Genomic DNA, 20,800 nt, shown 5'->3' with positions numbered 1-20,800 from the left:
CGCACGGCCTGTAATTGGTATAGCTATCTCACCCCTGCATTACTATATTAAGTATCAATTGGTAATGGGGGAGGCGCACCCAGGAATATGTATTAGACTTGGAAGCAAAGAAAGATAAAGTATTCCTACAAGGGGCAATCTAGGTTAGCATATATTAATGTTCTGATTAATGTTATAGGTACATTAATAAAGTGACCCAAGAAACAGAGAATTGGCTAAAACATGATGTTTATTGATTCATTTATTAAGGACAGCGAAATATTAACCCCTTCCCGACATTTGACGTACATTTACGTCATGGCCGGGATGTTCTTCCCGACACATGGCATAAATGTACGTCACGACTTTAAACTGTCACTGCGTCTAGAGACGCAGTGACAGAGGGACGATGTCTGCTGTCCCTGACAGCAGACATGTCCCTGCATGCCCAGGGGGGGCTGCGATGCCGCCCCCCCGTCGGCGATCGCTGTGATTGGCTGTTCAGTGTGAACAGCCATTCACAGCGGTTTCCTGTGTTACCAGCGAATCAGACGCTCGGTAACACAGGTGTCAATCACCGCCGGGCGTAAGGGGGCATGAGGGGGTCATCGGTGACGATGACACCTCACCCCACCCTCACCCCACCTTCCTCCAAGGCTGTGATTGGTCCGTCGGACCGACAGCCAATCACAGCCAAGGCGCGACATTTAAACTAACGGTGACTGCGCTGCAGACGCCATTCCGGTCTGGAATAGCGTGCAGAGCGGTCACCGTGCCTATCTGCCGTGATACTGACCTGATCCTTGCTAATACTTACCTGATCCTTGCAAATACCTTACCTGATCACCTGATCACTGCTTGTAGCGTGCTGGACGCTTCCTGGATCTGACTTCTTGGGACTTCCTGCTGCTGCTGCAGTGTGATAGAGAGATAGAGAGAGAGATAGAGAGAGATAGAGAGATAGTGACAGAGAGAGCTATATTTTGTGTCTGCTACCCCCCCTTTTTGGGGGTGCAGGGTTTTTTTATATATAAATAACTGTCAGTGCTGCTGCTGCAGTGTCATAGAGTGATAGATAGTGATAGATAGTGATAGATAGTGACAGATAGAGAGATTTGTGTCTGCTACCCCCCCTTTTTGGGGGTGCAGGTTTTTTTTTTATATATATAACTGTCAGTGCTGCTGCTGCAGTGTCATAGAGTGATAGATAGTGATAGATAGTGAGAGATAGAGAGATAGAGAGAGATAGTGACAGAGAGTGATAGAGAGTGTATATTTTGTGTCTGCTACCCCCCCTTTTTGGGGGTGCAGGTTTTTTTTTATACATATAACTGTCAGTGCTGCTGCTGCAGTGTCCTAGATTGATAGATAGTGATAGATAGTGATAGATAGTGAGAGATAGAGAGAGATAGTGACAGAGAGTGATAGAGAGTGTATATTTTGTGTCTGCTACCCCCCCCCCTTTTGTGCTGATCAGTATATCTGTGCTGATCAGCAACTTTTTGGGGGCGCAGGGTTTTTTTTTTTTATATATACCTGTCAGTTGCTGCCAGTTGCACTGTCAGTTGCACCAAAGGTTGTGCACCTGCTGCCCCTCACTGGTAATCAGTGTCGCATCACTGATCACCTTTTTTTTTTTTGAGAGTGCTGTGGGGTCTTTTTTTAATTTTTTTTTTACACACACTGTGATTTTGTGGGTGTCCTGTGGCCACTGTGCGCTGATCAGTGACGTACATCACTGATCAGCTTTTTCGGCACAGGGTTGATCTATTTTTTTTTTTTTTGATCAAATTCCTGTTGCCTTTGAGCGCTGTTCAGTGACGGACGTTACTGACCAACATCTGTGCTCAATTTTTGGCGCAGGACCTTTTTTTTTTTTTTTTAACCCCTTCAATTTTTTTTTTTTTATTGGGATCAAATTCCTGTATAAAGTATTTTTTTTTTCTGCACTACATACACACTACACACTACATACCCCCCGGGTTGAAATAAAGTTTGTACCCCCCCCCTACACTATACACGTGTTGAAACATTTCACTACCAGTAACACAAAAATAAAAATGGCATCCCAAATGTCATCCCAAATGTCATCCCAGTCATCCAGAAGAATGTATTCAGCGGAGGAGGCATATGCCATGCTTGCCTCTGACTCTGACACAGCCAGTGATGCAAGCGGGGAATTTGAAGGATTTGTCTTAAGCTCCTCTTCCTCCTCTGGTGATGAGGGACCCCCTCAAAGACGCCCCCGTAGAGCAGCTGAGACCCCCCCAATAATTGATCTCGTATGGACCCCACCACCAGACAATTTTGTGCCCCAGGTTCCTGAGTTTTTGGCCATGCCAGGAATCCAATTTGATTCCACAGGTCTCAGAGAAATTGACTTTTTCAAATTATTTTTCTCTGATGATTTTATAAATTTAATGGTGGACCAAACTAATTTATATGCCCAGCAGTTTATTGCTCAAAACCCCACGTCATCATTTGCTAGGTGGACCCCTGTAGATGCAGTAGAGATGATGACGTTTTGGGGTCTGGTGTTTCATATGGGCATAGTAAAAAAGCCAGAAATTAGGCAATATTGGAGTACAGATGTTCTGTACAGCACCCAATTTTACCGTATGGCCATGCCCCGGGCTCGATTTGAGACGATCCTTACATTTTTGCATTACAACGATAATGCACAGTGCCCTCCCAGAGATGATCCCACCTTTGACCGGCTATTCAAAGTCAGGCCGGTCATTGATCATTTCAGTGCCAAATTTGCAGAGATGTACATCCCTGAAAAATTTATTTGTATTGACGAGTCCCTTATACATTTTAAAGGAAGGGTTAAATTCCGCCAGTACCTTCCCAGTAAGAGGGCAAGGTATGGCATAAAAATGTATAAGCTGTGTGAAAGCACCTCAGGGTACACCCACAGGTTTAGGGTATATGAAGGGAAGGATTCAAGAATTGAACCGCCAGAATGCCCCCCCTCCCTCGTAGGTGTTAGTGGAAAAATTGTCTGGGATTTAGTGCACCCCTTCCTGGATAAAGGTTATCACCTCTATGTGGATAACTTTTACACCAGCATCCCCCTGTTTAAGGCCCTTGGTTCAAGAGGTACAGCAGCTTGCGGTACTGTGCGCAAGAACCAAAGAGGCCTCCCAAAAACGCACATTGCCCAAGTAATGAGAAGGGGTGAAAGCAGGGGAATATGCACCGAAAATATGTTGTTGGTCAAATATAAGGACAAGAGGGATGTCCTTATACTGACAACAATTCACGGAGACAGTACCACCTCCGTCCCTGTACGAGGTACCAGTACCCACACCTCCAAACCTAATTGTATCCTGGATTACAATAAGTACATGGGCGGAGTGGATCTTTCAGATCAGGTACTGAAGCCGTACAGTGCCCTGCGGAAAACAAAAATCTGGTACAAGAAGCTGGCCGTGTATATCATCCAGATGGCACTGTATAACGCTTACGTGCTATTCCGTTCTACCGGCCAGAGGGGGACATTTATGCACTTTCAAGAGGAAGTCATAAAGGGCCTAATATTTGGGAACCAGCAGGCAGAGGGCCCCAGTACTTCTAGTACTGGCCCCCGTATTGTACCAGGGCAGCATTTTCCTGATGAAATCCCCTCCACTGGAAAAAAGGGCAGGACACAAAAAAGGTGCAAAGTTTGCTATAAAAAGGGAATAATAAAGCAAACTATTTTCCAGTGTGACACTTGCCCCGACAAACCCGGCCTATGTATAAAGGAGTGTTTTAAAATATACCACACATCTATGGATTATTAGGTTCATAATTTCACCGTGCTTCGGGGGTCTTGCTAATGCGACATAGCACCCACCAAAATTCCACCAGAATCTGAGCTGCAAAATCCAAAAATCACTCCTTCCCTTCTGAGTCCTGCCATGCACCCAACTGGTATTTTTCGGTCACATGTGAGACATTGCCGTACTCGGGAGAAATTGGGGCACAGATTTTGGGGTGCTTTTTCTCCTTCATACCTTCTAAAAATGAAAAATTTTGAGCCAGAACTGCATTTTTGTGTAAAAAAATGTAATTTTTCATTTTCACTGTCCAGTTGTATCAAAATTGGTGAAACCCCTGGGGGTTTGAAATGTACACTATACCCCTAGATGAATTCCCTGAGGGGTGTAGTTTGCAAAATGGGGTCACTTGTGGGGGGGTTCCACTGTATTGGTGCTTTGGGGGTCTTGCTAATGCGACATAGCACCCACCAACATTCCACCAGAATTTGTGCTGCAAAATCCAAATATCACTCCTTCCCTTCTGAGTCCTGCCACTTTTTGGTCACACATGAGGCATTGCCGTACTCGGGAGAAATTGGGGCACAGATTTTGGGGTGCTTTTTCTCCTTCATACCTTCTGAAAATGAAAAATTTTGAGCCAGAACTGCATTTTTGTGTAAAAAAATTTAATTTTTCATTTTCACTGCCCAGTTGTATCAAAATTGGTGAAACCCCTGGGGGTTTGAAATGTACACTATACCCCTAGATGAATTCCCTGAGGGGTGTAGTTTGCAAAATGGGGTCACTTGTGGGGGGGTTCCACTGTATTGGTGCTTGGGGGGTCTTGCTAATGCGACATAGCACCCACTAAAATTCCACCAGAATCTGAGCTGCAAAATCCAAAAATCACTCCTTCCCTTCTGAGTCCTGCCATGCACCCAAATGGTATTTTTTGGTCACATGTGAGGCATTGCCGTACTCGGGAGAAATTGGGGCACAGATTTTGGGGTGCTTTTTCTCCTTCATACCTTATGAAAATGAAAAATTTTGAGCCAGAACTGCATTTTTGTGTAAAAAAATGTAATTTTTCATTTTCACTGCCCAGTTGTATCAAAATTGGTGAAACCCCTGGGGGTTTGAAATGTACACTATACCCCTAGATGAATTCCCTGAGGGGTGTAGTTTGCAAAATGGGGTCACTTGTGGGGGGGTTCCACTGTATTGGTGCTTTGGGGGTCTTGCTAATGCGACATAGCACCCACCAACATTCCACCACCAAAAATCACTCCTTCCTTTCTGAGTCCTGCCATGCACCCAAATGGTATTTTTTGGTCACATATGAGGCATTGCCATACTCGGGAGAAATTGGGGCACAGATTTTGGGGTGCTTTTTCTCCTTCATACCTTATGAAAATGAAAAATTTTGAGCCAGAACTGCATTTTTGTGTAAAAAAATGTAATTTTTCATTTTCACTGCCCAGTTGTATCAAAATTGGTGAAACCCCTGGGGGTTTGAAATGTACACTATACCCCTAGATGAATTCCCTGAGGGGTGTAGTTTGCAAAATGGGGTCACTTGTGGGGGGGTTCCACTGTATTGGTGCTTGGGGGGTCTTGCTAATGCAACATAGCACCCACCAACATTCCACCAGAATCTGAGCTGCAAAATCCAAAAATCACTCCTTCCTTTCTGAGTCCTGCCATGCACCCAAATGGTATTTTTTGGTCACATGTGAGGCATTGCCGTACTCGGGAGAAATTGGGGCACAGATTTTGGGGTGCTTTTTCTCCTTCATACCTTCTGAAAATGAAAAATTTTGAGCCAAAACTGCATTTTTGTGTAAAAAATGTAATTTTGCATTTGCACAGCCCAGTTGTATCAAAATTGGTGAAACCCCTGGGGGTTTGAAATGTACACTATACCCCTAGATGAATTCCCTGAGGGGTGTAGTTTGCAAAATGGGGTCACTTGTGGGGGGGTTCCACTGTATTGGTGCTTGGGGGGTCTTGCTAATGCGACATAGCACCCACCAACATTCCACCACCAAAAATCACTCCTTCCCTTCTGAGTCCTGCCATGCACCCAACTGGTATTTTTTGGTCACATATGAGGCATTGCCATACTCGAAAGAAATTGGGGCACAGATTTTGGGGTGCTTTTTCTCCTTCATACCTTATGAAAATGAAAAATTTTGAGCCAGAACTGCATTTTTGTGTAAAAAAATGTAATTTTTCATTTTCACTGCCCAGTTGTATCAAAATTGGTGAAACCCCTGGGGGTTTGAAATGTACACTATACCCCTAGATGAATTCCCTGAGGGGTGTAGTTTGCAAAATGGGGTCACTTGTGGGGGGGGTTCCACTGTATTGGTGCTTGGGGGGTCTTGCTAATGCAACATAGCACCCACCAACATTCCACCAGAATCTGAGCTGCAAAATCCAAAAATCACTCCTTCCTTTCTGAGTCCTGCCATGCACCCAAATGGTATTTTTTGGTCACATGTGAGGCATTGCCGTACTCGGGAGAAATTGGGGCACAGATTTTGGGGTGCTTTGTCTCCTTCATTCCTTGTGAAAATGAAACATTTTGAGCCAGAACTGCATTTTTGTGTAAAAAATGTAATTTTGCATTTGCACAGCCCAGTTGTATCAAAATTGGTGAAACCCCTGGGGGTTTAAAATGTACACTATACCCCTAGATGAATTCCCTGAGGGGTGTAGTTTGCAAAATGGGGTCACTTGTGGGGGGGTTCCACTGTATTGGTGCTTTGGGGGTCTTGCTAATGCGACATAGCACCCACCAACATTCCACCACCAAAAATCACTCCTTCCTTTCTGAGTCCTGCCATGCACCCAAATGGTATTTTTTGGTCACATATGAGGCATTGCCATACTCGGGAGAAATTGGGGCACAGATTTTGGGGTGCTTTTTCTCCTTCATACCTTATGAAAATGAAAAATTTTGAGCCAGAACTGCATTTTTGTGTAAAAAAATTTAATTATTCATTTTCACTGCCCAGTTGTATCAAAATTGGTGAAACCCCTGGGGGTTTGAAATGTACACTATACCCCTAGATGAATTCCCTGAGGGGTGTAGTTTGCAAAATGGGGTCACTTGTGGGGGGGTTCCACTGTATTGGTGCTTGGGGGGTCTTGCTAATGCGACATAGCACCCACCAAAATTCCACCAGAATCTGAGCTGCAAAATCCAAAAATCACTCCTTCCCTTCTGAGTCCTGCCATGCACCCAAATGGTATTTTTTGGTCACATGTGAGGCATTGCCGTACTCGGGAGAAATTGGGGCACAGATTTTGGGGTGCTTTTTCTCCTTCATACCTTCTGAAAATGAAAAATTTTGAGCCAGAACTGCATTTTTGTGTAAAAAAATGTAATTTTTCATTTTCACTGCCCAGTTGTATCAAAATTGGTGAAACCCCTGGGGGTTTGAAATGTACACTATACCCCTAGATGAATTCCCTGAGGGGTGTAGTTTGCAAAATGGGGTCACTTGTGGGGGGGTTCCACTGTATTGGTGCTTTGGGGGTCTTGCTAATGCGACATAGCACCCACCAACATTCCACCACCAAAAATCACTCCTTCCTTTCTGAGTCCTGCCATGCACCCAAATGGTATTTTTTGGTCACATATGAGGCATTGCCATACTCGGGAGAAATTGGGGCACAGAGTTTGGGGTGCTTTTTCTCCTTCATACCTTATGAAAATGAAAAATTTTGAGCCAGAACTGCATTTTTGTGTAAAAAAATGTAATTTTTCATTTTCACTGCCCAGTTGTATCAAAATTGGTGAAACCCCTGGGGGTTTGAAATGTACACTATACCCCTAGATGAATTCCCTGAGGGGTGTAGTTTGCAAAATGGGGTCACTTGTGGGGGGGTTCCACTGTATTGGTGCTTGGGGGGTCTTGCTAATGCAACATAGCACCCACCAACATTCCACCAGAATCTGAGCTGCAAAATCCAAAAATCACTCCTTCCTTTCTGAGTCCTGCCATGCACCCAAATGGTATTTTTTGGTCACATGTGAGGCATTGCCGTACTCGGGAGAAATTGGGGCACAGATTTTGGGGTGCTTTTTCTCCTTCATACCTTCTGAAAATGAAAAATTTTGAGCCAGAACTGCATTTTTGTGTAAAAAATTTAATTTTTCATTTTCACTGCCCAGTTGTACCACAATTGGTGAAACCCCTGGGGGTTTGAAATGTACACTATACCCCTAGATGAATTCCCTGAGGGGTGTAGTTTGCAAAATGGGGTCACTTGTGGGGGGGTTCCTAAATTTTAGCATCTTATGGTGCCTAGAAACCTACATGGTGCCTAAAAAATAATCTCATAAAAAGGAGGCTCCAAAATCAAGTAGGTGCTCCTTCTATTATGAAGCCTGTGGTTTGGTCAACGTGCACACTAGGGCCACATATAGGATATTTATGAAAACAAAAGAATTGGGGGAATCAATTTTTAGTCACATTTCTCTAGTAAAATGTACTGTGTTCCTTAGAAAAATGTATTAAAATTGCAAATCTGCAAAAAAATGAAATTTTGAAATTTCACCTACACTTTGTTTTAATTCCTGTGAAACACCTAAAGGGTTAACAAACTTCCAAAATGCTGTTTTGAATACTGTGAGGGGTGCAGTTTTTGAAATGGTATCATTTATGGGGGTGTCTCACATACAAGTCCCTCAAAGTCACATCAGAACTGAACTGGTCCCTAAAAAAATCAGTGTTTGAAATTTTCTTGAAAATTTGAGAATTTGCTATTCATATTGTAAGCCTCCTAGTGTCCAAAAAAATTAAAAGGAAGTTGAAATAATGATGGAAACATAAAGTAGACATATGGTCTATGTTAGTTATTAACTATTTTGAGTGGTATGATTATTTGTCTCACAAGCAGAAAATTTAACATTTTGCAAATTGCTAAATTTTCCATTTTTTTACGACATTTTGGTATTTTTCACAAAAAAACACAGTCTGTATCGACCCAAATTTACCACTAATTTGAAGTACAATGTGTCACGAAAAAACAATCTCAAAATCACTGGGATAAGTAAAAGCAAAAAAAAGTTATCCCCACTTAAGTGATACATGTCAGATTTGAAAAAAAGGGCTCTGTCAGGAACGCAAAAACTGGCTCTGTCAGGAAGGGGTTAAAAACATAAGTGAAAAGTGATAAATGTGAAATAAAGTGCATTAGAAAAAAAATTAAAATAAGTCTGTTACGTGTGTGTTATCGGTCATAGCATGTGTGTCTGTAATACTGTTATTAATCTCCACGCAAATATCAATTATTGCTCTAATTAGGCAGTCTTGTAAATTCATTATCAAAGGGACATGTGCACGTTTCAAGATGACGGGTGCAGCAAAATTGTTAGGAATAAAGGTGCGTACACACGGGGCAATATGATCGCTAGCAATATATTGCTCAGCAATCATATTGCCCAGTGTGCCGTTTTCATCTGCGACCAGAGATGGTCGCAGATGAAAATTTAAACACTGCTGGGTGAAGAGGCAGGGGATGTCGCTGGTCGGAGGAGCATGCTCCTCCGACCAGCGACCATTCAGGGGCTGAAAACGGGAGCGCGCACCCGGCGATTTATCGCTGGTGCACACTCCAATCACTGGCAATATGGTTGCTCAGCGACCATATTCCCAGCGATTTCAGCCCCTATCGCCCCCGTGTGTACACAGCATAATCGCCCCCGGATGACGTCAGCGAACCGGGACCAGGGCGGTCTTTTTGTATGGGCTTAATGGGCACTTGCTCTGGGGCCCCAGGTGTATAAGGGCCATACTCTGATAGCTGAGGATCCCCTTTTTCCAGGGATACCAGAATTTTGAAAATCGGCCCTGGGGAAATGGAGATATCCAACTTCAAAGCAGCAGTCCACATCTGACCTGTTAATTGCACTTCCCAGTCAGAATTCTCAGGTTCTCTCTGACTAAGGCTGGTTTCACACACTCCGGCTCCTGCCGGACGGTGAAATCCCGCACGGCCAGGGAGCCGTGCCGCACACACTAGTTGTGAATGGACACTATTGTGTCCATTCACACGGGACGGCCACGGCCCGGCCGCACGGTTGCAGCCGAATCCCGCCACTGGAAGGGACGGCTGCCAGGCTGTGGCCATCCCTTCCATGATAAACTAGTGTGTGAGGCACGGCTCCCTGGCCGTGCGGGATTTCACCGTCCGGCAGGAGCCGGAGTGTGTGAAACCAGCCTTAAGGTGCCCATACACGTCTCGATGCGGGCGTGCATTTTGAGCTTAAATAGCACGCATCGCATGCCTTGTACATGCGTTGTGCATGCAATGCGATGAAAAGCAAGTACAAAAGTATGTGCAGCACATACTTTTTGTACAGTGCGATGAGATGCCGCGGGAGCGCGCATCTCAAAGCACACATTGCACCCGCCGCATTGGAATGTGTATGGGCACCTTTAGAGTTTTTCTGAGGAGGGGAGAATAGGTAAGGGTCCCAGTGCATTGCTTTGCCCAGGGGCCTACACTGCTGTTACGACGGATTCAGTATGAAATCCCGGCGGTCGGGATCCCGGCGTTCAAAATCCCGACGCCGGAATCCCGAACGCCGAAATCCTGACAAGGGGGGCACGTGGATCGCCCCCCCTTGCGGGCTCGCTGCACTCGCCACGCAGCAGGCCCGGTGCCTTGCTACGCTCGGCACGCTAATTTATTCTCCCTCCAGGGGTGTCGTGGACACCCACGTAGGGAGAAAGTGTCGGGATTTCGGCGGTCGGGATTCCGGCATCGGGATTCTGAACGCCAGGATTCCCTCCAACGGGATTTTAACTGCATCCCGTTAAGACAGCCCTGGCTGGGACTGAACCTTTTCAAAGTCCCGGTGCGACCCTGCATTTTGCGATGTGAAAGCTGTATCAGTGTGTCCGGTCATGTACTTTGACTATTCATGATCCAGCACTGAGATTGACTTATTTGTGAAGGCAGGAGAAATATTTTCATGGTCGCCAACCATCGAAGGATTTCTCCTGTAGCAGTGGAATACGAGGGCAAGTGTCTTTGTTACACATCCCCTTGCATTGTAGGGAGGGGAAACGGTGGGAACCGGTATTCGGCAGGACGGCCTCTCTAGCAATCAGGCACATCCCCTGGTGTTACTGTATAATGTCCCATTCCCAGCAGTCACCTCTCCGGTCACATCCCCCGGTGCTCCTGTATAATGCCCCATTCCCAGCAGTCACCTCTCCGGTCACATCACCAGGTTTTACTGTATAATGCCCCAATCCCAGCAGTCACCTCTCTGGTCACATCCCCAGGTTTTACTGTATAATGCCCCAATCCCAGCAGTCACCTCTCTGGTCACATCCCCCGGTTTTACTGTATAATGTCCCAATCCCAGCAGTCACCTCTCCGTCACATCCGCCAGGGTTACTGTATAATGCCCCATTCCCAGCAGCCACCTCTCCGGTCATATCCCCCGGTGTTACTGTATAATGTCCCATTCCCAGCAGTCACCTCTCTGGTCACATCCCCCTGGTGATACTGTATAATTTCCCATTCCCACCAATCACCTCTCAGGTCACATCCCCCTGTGTTACTCTATAATGCCCCATTTCCAGCAGTCACCTCTCTGGTCACATCCAACGGTGTTACTCTATAATGCCCCAATCCCAGCAGTCACCTCTCTGTCACATCCGCCAGGATTACTCTATAATGCCCCATTCCCAGCAGTCACCTCTCTGGTCACATCCAACGGTGTTACTCTATAATGCCCCATTCCCAGCAGTCACCTCTCTGGTCACATCCCCCGGTTTTACTGTATAATGTCCCAATCCCAGCAGTCACCTCTCCGTCACAACCGCCAGGGTTACTGTATAATGCCCCATTGCCAGCAGCCACCTCTCCGGTCACATCCCCCGGTGTTACTGTATAATTTCCCATTCCCAGCAGTCACCTCTCTGGTCACATCCCCCCGGTGTTACTGTATAATGTCCCATTCCAAGCAATCACCTCTCCAGTCACATCCCCCGGTGTTACTCTATAATGCCCCATTTCCAGCAGTCACCTCTCTGGTCACATCCAACGGTGTTACTCTATAATGCCCCATTCCCAGCAGTCACCTCTCCGGTCACATCCCCCGGTGTTACTGTATAATGTCCCATTTCCAGCAGTCACCTCCAACGGTGTTACTGTATAATTCCCCATTCCAAGCAGTCACCTCTCTGGTCACATCCCCCAGTGTTACTGTATAATGTCCCATACCCAGCAGTCACCTCTCCGGTCACATCCCCCGGTATTACTGTATAATGTCCCATTTCCAGCAGTCACCTCTCCGGTCACATCCCCCGGTTTTACTGTATAATGTCCCAATCCCAGCAGTCACCTCTCCGTCACATCCGCCAGGGTTACTGTATAATGCCCCATTCCCAGCAGCCACCTCTCCGGTCATATCCCCCGGTGTTACTGTATAATGTCCCATTCCCAGCAGTCACCTCTCTGGTCACATCCCCCTGGTGATACTGTATAATTTCCCATTCCCACCAATCACCTCTCAGGTCACATCCCCCTGTGTTACTCTATAATGCCCCATTTCCAGCAGTCACCTCTCTGGTCACATCCAACGGTGTTACTCTATAATGCCCCAATCCCAGCAGTCACCTCTCTGTCACATCCGCCAGGATTACTCTATAATGCCCCATTCCCAGCAGTCACCTCTCTGGTCACATCCAACGGTGTTACTCTATAATGCCCCATTCCCAGCAGTCACCTCTCTGGTCACATCCCCCGGTTTTACTGTATAATGTCCCAATCCCAGCAGTCACCTCTCCGTCACAACCGCCAGGGTTACTGTATAATGCCCCATTGCCAGCAGCCACCTCTCCGGTCACATCCCCCGGTGTTACTGTATAATTTCCCATTCCCAGCAGTCACCTCTCTGGTCACATCCCCCCGGTGTTACTGTATAATGTCCCATTCCAAGCAATCACCTCTCCAGTCACATCCCCCGGTGTTACTCTATAATGCCCCATTCCCAGCAGTCACCTCTCCGGTCACATCCCCCGGTGTTACTGTATAATGTCCCATTTCCAGCAGTCACCTCTCCGGTCACATCCCCCGGTGTTACTGTATAATGCCTCATTCCCAGCAGTCACCTCTCTGGGGTTACTGGATAATGCCTCATTCCTGTATAATGTCCCATACCCAGCAGTCACCTCTCCGGTCCCATCTCCCGGTGTTACTGTATAGTGTCCCATTTCCAGCAGCCACCTCTCCAGTCACTTCCCCCGGGTCACTGTATAATGCCCCATTCCCAGCAGCCACCTCTCCGTTCACATCCCCCGGTTTTACTGTATAATGTCCCATTCCCAGCTGTATCCTCTACGGTCACATCCCCAGGTGTTACTGTATAATGTCCCATTCCCAGCTGTATCCTCTACGGTCACATCCCCCGGTGTTACTGTATCATGTCCCATTTCCAGCAGTCACCTCCCCCGGTGTTACTGTATAATTCCACATTCCCAGTAGTCACCTCTCTGGTCACATCCCCCGATGTTACTGTATAATGCCTCATTCCCAGCGGTCACCTCTCCGGTGTTACTGTGTAATTCCCCATTCCCAGCAGTCACCTCTCCGGTCACATCCCCCAATGCTAATGTATAATGACCCATTCCAAGCAGTCACCTCTCTGGTCACATCCCCTTTGTTACTGTATAATGTCCCATTCCCAGCAGTCTCCTCTCCGGTCACATTCCCCTGTGTTACTGTATAATGCCCCATTCCCAGCAGTCACCTCTCCGGTCTCATCCTCCGGTGTTACTGTATAATGTCCCATTCCCAGCACACACCTCTCTGGTTACATTCTTCTGATGTTACTGTATACTGTCCCATACCCAGCAGTCACCTCTCCGGTCACATCCCCTGGTGTTACTGTATAATGCCTCATTCCCAGCAGTCACCTCTCAGGGGTTACTGGATAATGCCTCATTCCTGTATAATGTCCCATACCCAGCAGTCACCTCTCCGGTCACATCTCTCGGTGTTACTGTATAATGTCCCATTTCCAGCAGCCACCTCTCCAGTCACTTCCCCCGGTGTTACTGTACAATGTCCCAATCCCAACAGTCACCTCTCCTTCACATCCCCCGGTGTTACTGTATAATTTCCCATTCCCAGCAGTCACCTCTCTGGTCACATCCCCCCCCAGGTGTTACTGTCTAATTTCCCATTCCCAGCAGTCACCTCTCTGGTCACATCCCCCCGGTGTTACTGTATAATGTCCCATACCCCATAATCCTAAGTGAGGAGAAAAATGTTAAATCAACTGCACTGATGGTATAGCAGCTCTCATAAATGCAAAGGTTCTGAGGGGTAAAAAAGAGCGCTGGGATTAGTTTATACGAGTGACACCTGTAAAGTAAAAATGTATTAGTAAAATAATGTTTACACTCCTTTTGGAGGATGTGAGGTGAGAGAGGGAGATTGTCGCGCTTTCCCTACTAACCCTAACCTTACAGAGGCAGCGGTATTCCTCAGCTCAGTTGCTGTCCGCTTCTGGGTGGAATCTTCTGTTGCGGCTTTGGTCCTGGGACGCGGCTTGCTGACGTCAGCGACTGGCGTGTCGGTACTTCGGGCAGCAGCAAGATGGCTTCTCCTCTCCTTAAGTCTCCAACCCGTTTCATGCCTCGCTGGGCACTTTGTCAAGGTGGGGTGACTGATAGAAGTTGCTCCCTGTATGTAAGGAAATGAAGTAGAAATTCACATCCAATTTTAACATTTTGTGTATTTCAAAAATGTAAAGAAATAAAAAGTTTGGACATTTTCCGAGCAACAATCTGGTTGGAACAAATATTTTAACGACATTTTGGGTGTCACGAACGGTGAAACGGTGTCAAGGCATGCATTATATGTAATAGTAGAGTGCAAGACTAATAAAAAGACTAATAAAGAGATTACATCTCCATATGTGCCAAAGTGGTTTGTGCAAAAGGCTAGTGAACAGCTAACGAACCCAATACACCAATCATGTCCAAACTATGGCCCGCCAGCTGTTGTGAAACTGCAAGTCCCATCATGCCTTGCCACAGCTTTGCTATTAGGGAATACTAAAACTATGGCAAGGCATGCTGGGATGTGTAGTTTCAAAACAGCTGAAGGGCCACATTTTGGACATGCCTGCAACATAAGCTCAGTGACAAACGAGCTTTAAAATCAAAGTCAATTGTTTGGTGACCCGACTCCCAGGCTGCACCTCACCTGGATTTCTCCTCGCACCCTTCACGCACAGTAGGGCAATAAGCTGCATCTAGTTTATTTAGGCCGCAAAAATGCAGCCGACAAGACCAGGACAAGTGCTGCGAACAATTCATTAGCTCCCACTACATTAGGCAAGAGCTACGGGTGCACAAAACAATTGAATCACCATTATATGTTGTTTAGCACCTTACATAAATTATATATATATTTTTTATTATTATTATTTTAATATGCAGTACAGTAAGACCAGCAACCCTTACCACCAGCATAGCTCTGCTCCAACACTCATGAAGCACCGCCTACATGTTTTGATTGGCCCACAATCCAATCAGTCAAAGAAAATGGATCACCATCAATAGGTAAAAACATTGATGGTCATCCATTGCATAGTATGCCACAATCAATGGGCAGTTGCACTATTGTCATCAATTGCAAAGACGTCCATCCCTAAAGCTGTGCACACACAGTGCAAGTGAGCCTTTGTGCTAAATTTGCAGTTAAGCACAGATGGCTCAGCATTGTGTGCTGAACAATCTGTCACGGCCAGTGTTCTCTGGTGTGAGAACACTGGCGATGACTAGATTTATAACTGGATGCAAATGTGTAAATCTAGTCAGGCAACAGCGACGCGCGGGACCGCGCAATCGTCATCACCAGAGGGTATACACGTGGAGTGATCCTTTTCTCATTTCTAAGCGATCTAGTCATATCACTTAGAAATAAGCCTCATATCCCCTTGGGCGGGATGTATTTATGTACATCGCCAGCCGCCGTGATGCTACCGCATATGTACTAACATATGCGGCTAGCATCGGGGTGCGGTGACGGAGACCCCCGCGATACCTGTAATGTGGTGTGCGGGGGTCTCCGTCACATCCTGGCGGCTGTCAGTGTCCCCCTGCCTCTCCTCCTCCTCCCTACAGCCGGATGTCCTCCCGGCTGTGACACCTGCTGGGGGAGGAGTAGATCGATGGAGGATGGGAGGGGGGGTCACAAGGACGGCGGGCGGCGATAGAAGCCCATAGGCATCTATAGGGTATCGCCACCCAGAGGTGGCGATACCCTGCCAGGCGGAGATGGGGCGGACGGGTAATGGTACATAGGAAAATGCGGTAAAACCCCCGTTTTATCACATTTTCCCTTTAGTACATCCCGCCCCCTGTGTGTATGCCCCATTAGGATAGTAGATAATACAGTATACACTTTAGACTACAGTATAACTAATGTGACAATAATCCCTGTATAACCATCCAGCAAGCAATCCCGGCGGGTGACATGTACTTGGTGTCACCTGAACGCAGCAGTGATCCCAGCCTATATACAGTATGCCCAGTTATCCTACATCTGCACTAATGGCTACGTGCAGTTTGCTAGCCTGTACGGTTTGGCGCACCTGTATCTCACCACATTGGCATGCCGGGCACATATTTACCATTACACTCACATGTGTTTATTATCATAGAACTTAGCAAAGCGCGCATAGCTACTGCAGCAGAGAGAGAGAACATATAGTATACACACAGAGGCTTCCCATAGATTATAATCTGGTCTATATACACCTGTGTCACACTTTGGGAAAGCAGATAGATAATATACAGTGTATAATAATGCAGACAGCACTGGGGCTGAGATATTACAACCTGAGCCATAGAGTAGCGCTGCTGAGGATACACTGGTATGCCCATACACATAGATATCCCCAGGAGCACCATGCAGCAGCCCTGTGGGAGTCACATACATGACCAACATACAGACTGAGCTCCAGTTCTCACCCACAGGTTGCTCAATGCTCAGGGGGTGTTCTGCACATGTGCACTTACCACATACTTGCCTACTTTTGAAAATTAGTTTCAGGGAGATTATAGATTGCACTGAAAAGCATTGTGCAGAGCACACTTGAGGGGGCGTGTCACAATCTACCCAAGGGGTGTGTCTATCTCCATATATGGGTGTGTCTACTGTGACCAAGTGGTGTGTCCTGCAGCGGCACATAAAAACGAAAGTACAAAGCGCAGTACTGGCTACACACTGATCTCTCAGCTACATTACACGGAAGGGCTACTCCCTGACATCACAGCTACATTACACAGCATGACTGACATCACATAGCAGGGCTACTCATTGACATAACACATGAGGGCTCATGCTGACATTACACAGCAGAGCATAATACTGACATATACATCATTATATAGAGTATATGTGACATACTATACATTTGGTAGACTTGTGGTTGTTTTTTTTTTTTAAACAGGGCACCTTGGGGGGGTTTAAACTAGACATCTCCTCTGCAGGTCCCACCCTATTAGAATATGAGACAGGCGGAATCAGGCACAAACAGAGAGAAGTGAAAGAGAGAAAGCGTGTGTGTGCGTGCGCGCGAAAGAGAGAGATAGAGAATGTCAGGGGGGGGGGTAAATGAAGGAAACGTGAGGAGGAGAATGAGAGAGTGTCAGAGTGTGTGAAAGATAAGAGATAAATAATTTGGCTGTCAGGAAAAGTGAGGGAATGGCAGAAAGAGTGAGAAAGTGTCAAGGATAAAGATAGGGTGAGAGAGAGAGTTCCCAGGACTGAGAGTTGCTGGAGATGATATAATTGGGGTGAAAGAGAGAGTGAGTGTCACGGACAGAGAAAGGGGCTGAGAGAGAGGGGAGAGAGAAATGGGGTGATAGAGGGTGTCAGAGGGGCATGAGAAGAAGGGGGTGACAGATGATGTCAGGGATATAGAGAAGGGGGATAAGAGAGAAGGTGTCATGGATAGAGAAAGGTGCTGTGAGAGAGGGAAGAAAGAAAGAAAGAAAGGGGATGAGAGAATGTCAGGAATAGAGAGTGGGTGAGAGAAGGTGTAACGGATAGAGGGCTAAGAGAGAGAAGGGGGAGAAAAAGAGAGGGTGTCAAGGATAGAGAGATGGGGGATTGAGAGAGAGAGGGAATAGAGAGAGGGTCTCAGGGATAGAGAGATTGGGTGGGGGGGTGAGAGTGAGAAGGCGACGGAGATAGAGAGGGGGTGAAAAGGAGAGGAGAGTAGGAGGTGAGAGAAGAGACCGAAAGGGCTGAGAGAGGGTGTCCAGGATAGAGAGGGGGAAGAGAGAAAAGGATGTCAGGAATAGAGGGTGAGATGTACTAAGCCTTGAAAAGTGATAAAATGGAGAGTGATAAACCACCAGCCAATCAGCTCCTACCTGTCATTTTTCAAACTGTGGCATGGCATGTAGGAGCTGATTGGCTGGTGGTTTATCACTCTCCATCTTATCACTTTTCAAGCTTAGTACATTTGGCCCAGGGAGGGATGTATTAATATACATCGCCGCCCCTCGCCTGCCAGCCGCCACGATGATACACATATGTACTAACATATGCGGCTGGCATCGGGTTGCGGTGACGGAGACCCCCGCGATACCTGTGATGTGGTCTGCGGGGGTCTCCGTCACATCCCGGCGGCTGTCAGTGTCCCTCTGCGTCTCCTCCTCCCCCTGCAGCCGGATGTCCTCCCTGCTGTGACACCTGCTGGGGGAGGAGGAGATCGATGGAGGACGGGAGGGGGGGTCGCGCGGACGGCGATAGAAGGGGTATCGCCACCCCTGCCAGTCGGAGATGGGGCAGAAGAGAGCACTAACCAGGCAGCATGGAGGTGACTGTGAGGAACTGCTGCCAAGTTGCGTCCATGCCGGAGTCATGTCCTGGGAAAGGAGACAGCAATGAAGAATGTACATCTAAAATAGACGAACCAGAGGCTCTAACCTCAGTGCCGTGGGTAAAGGGGGATGTGATGAGAGTTAGCAGGAGAGGGATACATTTGTGGAGTGGGTAGGTGGTCAGGGGGATGTGAGGAGAAAGTTAGGAGAGGGGTACCTGTGAGGGAGGGGTGTCAGGAGTGGGATGTGAGCCTGTAAGCATGGTGACTGACACACTGCTTGGGGAGGGGCCACGTGCTGTGTTCTTCCCACAGGACTACCAGCTATCCTTTCAATCCCCATCCCCATTTATTCTAAACTTGCGCATGCGCAATCCACATTGTAAGAGGGGGCAGCTTTGCGGAATACTGGCACTGCGCTTGGGCTAAAAGCAGGAGCCTCCTGCAAAATGCAGGAGGGAAGGCAAGTGTGCCCCCCATATAACACACCGTAGTACATTATAACACCCAGTACATTATACACCCCCACCCCATATTGGACCTAGTACATTCACATATACAACATAGTATATTATACACAGCTCCCCTCCCCCATATTGCACTCAAAACACACAGCACATAACACAATACTAAATTATACACAGACCCCCCACAACCAGTGAGCACACGTTATATTACACACACACCTGACCCCCCCATACACACATTATATACAGCCCCCATTCCCACAGCACTCACTTGGCTGTGTTCTTCCTTCCAGGCAGTGCAGGAAGTCATCACATTACAGGCAGAAGACGAGGAGCTGTGAGACTAGAGCAGCTGCAGCCTGCAGGACTGACACACACGGAGCCTCAGTGTGGGGGCGGGGCCAGCCTCAGGAAGCCCCGGTTGCTATTTCTCCTTCTCCCAGTGCACAGACAGACAGTCTGGACTTCCTGTCTGTGTGCCCAGCAGCTCGGCCCCCGGCGCTACCAACAACTACCCAGCGGTGCGACTTCCCGATACAGGCCCCACCCCCGGCCAGTTCAGGACGCGCGCATGCGCAGTCCAAATTCAATGGAGGCTTACAAAAAAACCGGGAGGAAGGAGGGGGATTGCGGGGCAGCGGGAGGCTCATGCAAAAATCGGGAACCTCCCGCTGAATGCGGGAGGGTAGGCAAGCCTGCTGTGACTGCTGACACATATTCACACGCACAATATTTGTTTTCACTTTATTCCTTTAAGAGAGGGCACCAAATTCCAGCTTGTACCCATGTGACCGGGATGAACTTACACCCCTGCCCAGCGATTTCATCGGTGGCTGGGAGCCGACTTCGGCAAGTGCAGAAAATGTAAACAGTATGCCCCAATAAAACTGCATTTAGAACTACAGTAACATTACCTTTTTAGCAGGTCTGTTAAGGTGCCCATACACAGTGCGATGCGATGGCGCTCCCACAGGCATCGCATCGCACAGTACAAAAAGTATGCGCTGCACATACTTATTGTACTGCTTTCTGATTGCATCACACGCAAAACGCATGTGATGCGATCCAGCCCATAACGGGTGCAATAATCGCGCCGTGTATGTGCGGCACTGCTGAGGCGGTGGGCGGAGAGAGTTCCGGCAGGTCGGGAAAAGACGGGCAGCGTGTGAGCGGTTGTTCAGACGCTGCCCGGCATTAGACTGCCCATGCGCAATCCCGAAATTGGAGTGGAATTGAAATCTCAGACATTTTGGGGACCAATCCCGGGATCCCGCCGCAGTTATCTTTTTATACGTATACCCTTTTTAAATGTTCGTTTTTTATTATATATGTCTTCTCATTTTTAGCCACTAGATGTCACTATGTAGTCATAATATGGTCATGTCCACTTGTTTTTTTGCATTTTTTATTGCGTAGAAGAAGCGGCTGGTAAGTGCACATGTGCAGAACACCCCCTGAGCATTGAGCAACCTGTGGGTGAGGACTGGAGCTCAGTCTGTATGTTGGTCATGTATGTGACTCCCACAGGGCTGCTGCATGGTGCTCCTGGGGATATCTATGTGTATGGGCATACCAGTGTATCCTCAGCAGCGCTACTCTATGGCTCAGGTTGTAATATCTCAGCCCCAGTGCTGTCTGCATTATTATACACTGTAAATTATCTATCTGCTTTCCCAAAGTGTGACACAGGTGTATATAGACCAGATTATAATCTATGGGAAGCCTCTGTG

At 47.2% G+C, this 20,800-nt stretch overlaps 1 long non-coding RNA gene across 2 annotated transcripts in view; it reads right to left on the bottom strand.

The window, feature by feature from the left end:
* LOC146056282 (uncharacterized) overlaps nt 1-20,453 on the bottom strand; it is a 28,375-nt gene extending 7,922 nt beyond the window's left edge. The window contains exons 1-2 of one of the 2 annotated variants that reach the window (XR_014469102.1): nt 19,342-20,453; nt 14,229-14,444 (exon numbers count right to left, since the gene is read on the bottom strand). This is a non-coding gene — a long non-coding RNA (uncharacterized LOC146056282). Of the gene's footprint in view, nt 1-14,228; nt 14,594-19,341 lie in introns of those variants that run through there. The other variant, XR_014469101.1, reaches the window with a different exon arrangement.
* Nucleotides 20,454-20,800: the final 347 nt, after the last annotated feature.

This window comes from Crinia signifera, unplaced genomic scaffold, assembly GCF_055691185.1.
Source record: "Crinia signifera unplaced genomic scaffold, ASM5569118v1 HAP2_SCAFFOLD_783, whole genome shotgun sequence".
NCBI lineage: Eukaryota > Metazoa > Chordata > Amphibia > Anura > Myobatrachidae > Crinia > Crinia signifera.
Note: the sequence above shows the minus strand (reverse complement) of the source record. Positions and strands in the feature narration are given on the sequence as shown.